Raw genomic sequence first — 7,829 nt, forward strand, 5'->3', positions numbered from 1 at the left:
AAAGGTATACATGCTTTGCCTTTAACATGTATTCAAAGAAATAAACACTTTTAAATGTATAGACTGAAAAAGTTGTCGTTCCTGTCATTACACCCCCCCCCCCATATCCAATCCAAACCCACTTGCTTCCAGGTTGGAAAACAATTCCTGCAAAGTAAATCCTAATTTTATATCGTAACTTACTACAAATGTGGGAACAAAATCTAAACCTACCTTTTATTTGGCGTTTTACATTCTGTTTTCAGCCTCACGCTACAGGATCGTTCAAAGCTCGTCCTCAAACTGTGAAGAAAATAAATTATATTAACAAATATAACAAATAACTTGGTAACTTAAAGGCAGTGGACACTATTGGTAATTACTCAAAATAATCATCATCATAAAACCTTAATTGATGACGAGTAATGGAGAGAGGTTGATGGTATAAAACATTGTGAGAAACGGCTCCCTCTGAAGTGACATAGTTTTCGAGAAAGAAGTAGTTTTCCACGAATTTGATTTCGAGACCTCAAGTTTAGAACTTGAGGTCTCGAAATCAAGCATCTGAACGCACACAACTTCGTGTGACAAGGGTTTTTTTTATTTCATTATTATCTCGCAACTTCGACGACTGATTGAGCTCAATTTTTCACAGGTTTGTTATTTTATGCATGTTGAGATACACCAAGTGTGAAGGCTAGTCTTTGACAATACTAATAGTGTCCACTGTCTTTAAACTTAGTATTTAGAAGATTAAAGGGAAGGTACACATTTGGTAGTTCCTCAAAAAGAATGTTAACTTAAAAACTGACTTGAAACAAGCATTGGAGAGCTGTTGATAGTAGGCCTATAGAACATTATGGGAAATTACTCCCTTTGGAGGTAATTTCTCACTTCTAGCTAGAAGTCTTCTATTCTTATCTGAAAGCACACAAATTCGTCCAACAAGGGTGTTTTTTCTTTCATCATTTCCTCGCAACTTCGATGACCAGTTGAGCCAAAATGTTCACAGGCTTGTTATTTTATGGTTATGATGGGATACTTCAAGTGAGAAGACTGGTCTTTGACAAGTACAAGTACCAAACGTGTACAAATTTACTTGAACCTGCAACCCCTGGAATAATGCGCTAGCACTTTACCAATGAGCTACCTGGCCCTAAAGTTAAGTGGTCTTTGTTTTGGGGTGCCAGTCAGAAGTCATTCAACCTGTAACTGCCGTATAGCCAGGGATGGCCGCAAGTTTGAGATACAATATGGGAAGTGGAAGCAGAGGGATCACCATAAGGCAATGCGACTTTCTTTTTCAAATACCAAACTTGGTATTTGAAATGGAAAGCCGCATCGCCTATGGTAAAACACATTATTCAAATTTTTATAGATCAGTAAGTAGGATTTGAAACGTTGCATGGTGGGAGTATGTTTGCACACAATTGGTGCTACGACACACTGCACCTACTGTAAATCAATTAATGAACATAACAGTATGAAACGGCTTCCTCTACACTGTCCATGTGAACATACCATCTGACTATGGAGTGGACTCAACCCATGATTAATTTGGACCCACCTTAAAGACACTGGACACTATTGGTAATTGTCAAAGACCAGTCTTCTCACTTGGTGTATCTCAACATAATTATGCATAAAATAATAAACCTGTGAAAATTTGAGCTCAATTGGTCGCCGAAGTTGGCGAGATAATCATGAAAGAAAAAAACACCCTTGAATCTGAGGTCTCGAAATCAAATTCGTGGAAAATAACTTCTTTCTCGAAAACTATGTCACTTCAGAGGGAGCTGTTTCTCACAATGTTTTATACTATCAACCTCTCCCCATTACTCGTCACCAAGTAAGGTTTTATGCTAATAATTATTTTGAGTAGTAGTTACTAATAGTGTCCACTGCCTTTAATCATGCAAGGAATGCAGGTCAAATTCATTCCCAAATGACCTATCCTACACAGCTGAGCAGTCTTGTGAAAGCACATCAGCCTCAAACTCATGTACTGGTCAGCAGAGCGTGGGTTCAAGTTCTGGTTTTAACAGCAGGTCTGTAGCCTACGTACATACCGGTAATGCTTCTTTTTTGAAAGGGCAAGGGCACCAAGGCATTTTCTCCTTGGTAAAGGGCACCCTATGAGGAAATTTCTACTTTTCTACTTGAAGAGCACCAAAACAATGACCAGGGGCACGGAGGCAATCGCCTTCATTGCCTCCGTAAAGTATCAGGCCTGTTAAACCAAATTGCTTCGTCCTTCAGCTGGGATGTAAATTTCGAAAAAGAACCCAGTAACCTGACCGCTATTAGAGAGGGGGTTTGCGCAGTGTTCCTGGCATGGTTTGCTTTGTACAGTTTGTCTCCATTTCAAACAATAAAAGGAGGTTTCTGTGCACAGTACAGAAATACCATCTTCCTCGGATTTTTTCACAGAACTCGGGATAGTGTTTAAATATTTAATAGCCACACAACGATATACATGTAATGTAAGGTCACAGACCAAATATTTTCAAATTTAATGACTTTATGTACCTGTACATGTCTGTCAAAAGTTCTAGACTATCAAATGTTTACCCCATGTTAAAATTCAATTATCCAAGTAAGGACAGAAAAACATTGTGAATGTAGAGGGGGGGGGCGTTTAGGTGCAGCTTCAATGTGCAAATCACCTACTTGTCGTGTAGTTGGGTTTAGATGGAGAATGTAGGGTTGTTGTGTCTAAAGAAATGTTGGCCTTAGGAACAAGTGACAACAATTTATAAGGAAAACTGCTGTACAACTTGTTTGTTTATTTTAACATAGGAGTTGACTAAGGTTAGATAATTTCATGACCAATCATACAATTTAGGTTTTAGCAGCAGTGTTAGTTTTTACACCCCTTGTTGGTGTTCCCTGGTCTGTTTTATGTGGGTTTCAGTGTACTATTTTTGTCTACTTATAATAATGTTTTTATCAATATTGTGTAATTTTTAGTGTTATATTGTTATATTTATATTTACACATAATTTTTAATGATTCCTGTAAGTGGCGGCTATCCGCTGTTGGATATCAATAAATAAAAATAATTTTTTTTTAAAAATTGAAGTTTTAATCTAAACTTAGGACATTTAAAACTGTTCTTCTACGTTCTGCTGCAAATAAAGAGAGCCCACTTACTGTTGCATTTTACAGTTGAGTAGAAGAGTTTAAAAAATGGGGTATCATAAAGTTGCTATTAAAATGGTTCATCCTAGACCCAGTTACTTGGGCACCGTACTTCTTTTTAAAATAATTTGTCATTATCGGTCATACTTTTGAAAAATGGGTGTACGGCACCCCAGTAACTTGGTCTTACCCTAATCATGGCGAATAACTTTCTGTATGGCGCCACCACTTTTGCACTTATTTTAACAAAAAGGGATATCTCATTGACGCTATATTATTTCATATCGAATGAAACGGTGGTGGCACCATACAGAAACTTTTCCAATGGGCTTCTACTAGGAAGCACGTGACGGGTCAATATGTATGGTTGCCCGCCCCAGTCTTGGCCGCCCCTTTTATAAAAACAGTTTTGGATAAATTTCCAAATGGCACCACCACTTTTTCACTAATTTTTACATCATTTTATAAGGGAAATCTCATTGAGGTAAATTAGATACTATATCATTCCATATCGAATGAAAAAGTGGTGGCGCCATATGGAAACTTTTCCAAAGTACGGAAAACTTTTCTAAAGTTTCCCCTCCCATCCAGAGTGGGCCCGGAGTAGAGTCCCATAATTGGCATGATATTGATTAATTGATTGACAATAGATTTCATCCATGTACTTCACTTCACTTGTTGGAAGTGCCCTTTACGAAATGTAAATGGCCTCGTCTTCTCAAAGACAAAATTCCAGTTTTTCAGCTTTATTGTACTTTGATATTGCATACATTTCTCATTATCTTGCACTTGCAAGTTTGCACCAAGTTCACAGGACACAGTCAGTAGTCATGACATTAACAGTTGACAGTTGACCAACGATTCAGACAAATTCTACAACAGTCAACAGTCAACAGTTAAAGGCAGTGGACACTATTGGTATTATTGTCAAAGACTAGCCTTCACAGTTGGTGTATCTCAACATATGCATAAAATAACTAACCTGTGAAAATTTGAGCTCAATTGCAAGATAATAATGAAAGAAAAAAACGGAATTTTAAGTTTCCGTATGGCGCCACCACTTTTTCATTCGATATAAAATAATATAGGAACTTATTTACCTGATTGACATATCCCTTTTTGTAAAAATGAGTGAAAAAGTGGTGGCGCCATACGGAAAGTTATCCAACAAAACACCCTTGTCACACAAAGTTGTGTGCGTTTAGATGGTTGATTTCGAGACCTCAAGTTCTAAATCTGAGGTCTTGAAATCAAATTCGTGGAAAATTACTTCTTTCTCGAAAACTATGGCACTTCAGAGGGAGCCGTTTCTCACAATGTTTTATACTATCAACCTCTCCCCATTACTCGTCGTTACCAAGTAAGGTTTTATGCTAATAATTATTTTGAGTAATAACCAAAACCAAGTATACAATAGAATAGTGTCCACTGCCTTTAACAGTTAACACACGCACTACACATGACACACATAAAAAAAGACCGACTGCCCAGCTGTTTTGAGTCCTTATAACAAACAAAAAAATAACATTGATAAGTGTAATACATGATATAGATAAACATTTTTAAACTAAACAAGAAAAATGCTTGCAAACTGACCTGTCATTTCATCGCGAATCGTCAACAAGTTCGTGAATCCATTTCCTTGTTAGCGCGTGCGTGTTGAATTGTGTGTCATTGACACAGTACAGGGGGGTTTCCTCAAAATGAAATAAAGTATGGAATGCACAAACAACAAAATTACACACACAAAAAGGGATCGCCCCTGCTGGATCGTCAACAAATAATTTTGTGCAAGCATTATTCAAGCATTGCGCAAGTTATTCTTGCGGACAGTTTTTGTCATGACACCGGTATCATGACGCACACTAACTCCTCCTGCACTATCGGCCAATGTGAAAACATTTTTGCCAAACTGGGTCGAACCGGATCAAACTGGATCGTACCAGATCCAACTGCAGATCACGTGGTTAGACTGCAGGACTTGCAATCTCAAGGTTGTGGGTTCGAATCCCCCATCTTACCGCTGATTTCACAATGACTAGAATAAAACAAAAAATAATGTTGTCGTCTTGTTACTGAATCACAATTTCTTGATTTGAGTAGTTCATAATTATAGCCGTTAAACCAATATTTGTATGAGAAAGATATGCTGTTGCAGTTAGGTGTTTATATCCTTTTGTGGGAGTTTGCTGAGTTTCCTTCAAACAAACAGGATCGAACTTGGTCGAACTGTATTGAACCGGATGAAACTGTGAACCAGATTAAACCGGATCGAACCAGTGTAAATGGATTGCCTGACCTAAATTATTGTTGCCCAGTGTTTTATAGTCTCGAGACTGGTAACTGCGTGATTTGGGGTCCCATGGATCTCAATTTAGAACCCCCATTGGCCACACCCCTCCCCTGCCACTCTCCTACGTAATCCAAACCAGGGCCCAATTTCATAGAGCTGCTATAAAGCACACCAATTTGCTTAGTTCCTGCCTTGATAATAACGGGATTACCAACCAAATTTCCATTTGTTGCATATTGCTTGTTACTGGTATTCAGCTCTTGTTTGCTCAAATCATGTGGAAATTTGGTTGGTAATCCTGTTTCTATCGAGGCAGAAATTCCATGCTCAAGCAAATTTTTGTAATATGAAAGTGGGCCCTGGGCATGTCGTGTCAACCTGGGTGTTTTTTAAAGGCCCATCAACAGCGCAAATCCTCCCGTAGACTTGGTTCCAAGTCTTTGATCGTGGCCCTTAGTCGTTCGATAGCCGCTACAAACAGCGCCCTCTTGTGATTAACCTTCGTCATTTAGCCTACGGTGAGGGCGCGGGGTAGCTAATAATGTTGGGGCTTTTTTCGTGGCTAAAAAGCAGAAGAATAATCGCAATTTAATACTTGAATCAAGTCTAAAGGATAAGCGATGTCGAAGCCGAAGCCACTTATGTATGAAAACCAAGATTGTACGGGTTGTTCAAAACTGTTGAGAATTGTAAAGGTGCATGTGTGCTTTCAGATAGGAATAAAATACTTCTAGCTAGAAGTCTTTTAATATTTTATTGAGAAGTTACCTCTTTCTCAAAAACTACGTTACTTCAGAGGGAGTCGTTTCCCACAATGTTTTATACCATCAACAGCTCTCCGATGCTCGTTATAACTAAGTCAGTTTTTAAGTTGTATTTGTTTTGAGTATATTACCAAACGTATGTGTACCTTCCCTTTAAATTGTAGTTTCTTTATTCTTTCTAATGTGGTGTCACTGTGTTCCATTCTCGTGTCAGGGTTTTATGTGTGCGTCGAAGGGTCCACTCTGCGACAACATTACATTTGACTTATCATAAAACGAAATCGAATGACCCTTTTCAGTAGCATTCGATTTCGCGAGAAATAGAATAGCTTGGTGGTTAAATTGGCTGCTCATTTGCCGAAATTTGCCGAGAAAACCTATGTAAGCAACAAAATCTGATAAGATTACCAACAAATGCAACCAATAATAATATGAAAATGTACAAAATTAAAACTTGCCCGAACCAGGTACTCTCTAAATGCAAACGAGTGAAAAGGCACTCTTTGAAGAGCCATATGAGGGGCAACTCTTTTTCGAGTGGTCTTCCTCTCTTTTAGATTGAAGTTTGTACTTTTTGAGTGATGTTTGCATCTTTTTGAGTGATTTTTCACTCTGTCGAGAAGTGAAACCGCTCTAAAAGAGTGAAAATAACCACCACTCTTTTTAAAGAACCATAATGAGGGACAACTCGAAATGTAAAGAGTGGTGTTTTTCACTCTTTTACATTAAGAGAGTATCATTATCAACGATTAGAGCGATATGAAGAATACAGCAGTTAGAATGGCAAAATTAGCTTGTTCATGTTAAGTTCGAAGTAAAGAAGGTGAACTGTTCAGAAAGTCTGACGAACTTGAAACACCGAAGAGATGAAGAGATGGGGCGCGTGCACTCTGGAATCCACACAATATTAATATGGATTAAGGTCGAAGAAATTTCAGGCTATGAAGCGTAGAGGCTCGAGTCAGAGGCAGAGGAGGGAAAATAGCTGGGATACTGAAGATCAGGATGAGAAACACAGTTGGGAGGATAGATGATCAACTGAAGAAATATTCAGAGAGAAGTTGAAATACCGAAGGCTGTCCGGAGTCAAGAGCGAAAACAGGAAATGCCGACAAGAAAGAACGATCCGAGAGCAGGGCGTTTTTAAGATGCTCGGGGCTGCCGGTCTATTTAGGTGACACAAAAGCTGGTTGGTCAGAGACGTCGAAGACAAGAACAGGAACAGCAATCGAAGCGTTGAATCTGGGAAAACTCTACCAAAGCTCCAGGGGCCAATTTCATAGAGCGGCTAAGCCCAATTTGTTGTGCTTAGCGCAAATTTTCTTCCTTGATAAAAACAGGATTACCAACCAAATTTCCCACTGTTGCATATTGCTTGTTACGGGTATTCAGCTGTTGTTTGCTTATTCTGAAAATCACGTGAAAATTTGGTTTGTAATCTTGTTTTTATCACGGAAGAAATTTCATGCTAAGCAAATTGTTGTGCTTAGCAGCTCTATGAAATTGGGCCCTGGGCAGTCGAGACGGTGCAGAGGACAGCAAGTGAAGTTAACGAAGAAAGCACAAGTCTAGAGTCAAGAGCGGAGAACAGGAAAACAGGATATCGAAGGTCGGGAGAAGAAGCACAGCAAGATGAGCCAGAAGATGGTAGG

General features: G+C 38.8%; 1 long non-coding RNA gene across 1 annotated transcript; it reads right to left on the bottom strand.

Annotated features, from left to right (window-relative positions):
- Positions 1-219: 219 nt before the first annotated feature.
- On the bottom strand, positions 220-4,801 carry LOC117292284. Its single transcript, XR_004519288.1, has 2 exons — positions 4,717-4,801; positions 220-282 (listed from the first exon to the last, which is right to left on the bottom strand). It is a non-coding gene; the product is annotated as an uncharacterized LOC117292284 (long non-coding RNA).
- Between the last annotated feature and the right edge of the window lie 3,028 nt (positions 4,802-7,829).

The sequence above is a fragment of the Asterias rubens genome, chromosome 7, assembly GCF_902459465.1.
Source record: "Asterias rubens chromosome 7, eAstRub1.3, whole genome shotgun sequence".
In the NCBI taxonomy this organism is placed as follows: Eukaryota; Metazoa; Echinodermata; class Asteroidea; order Forcipulatida; family Asteriidae; genus Asterias; species Asterias rubens.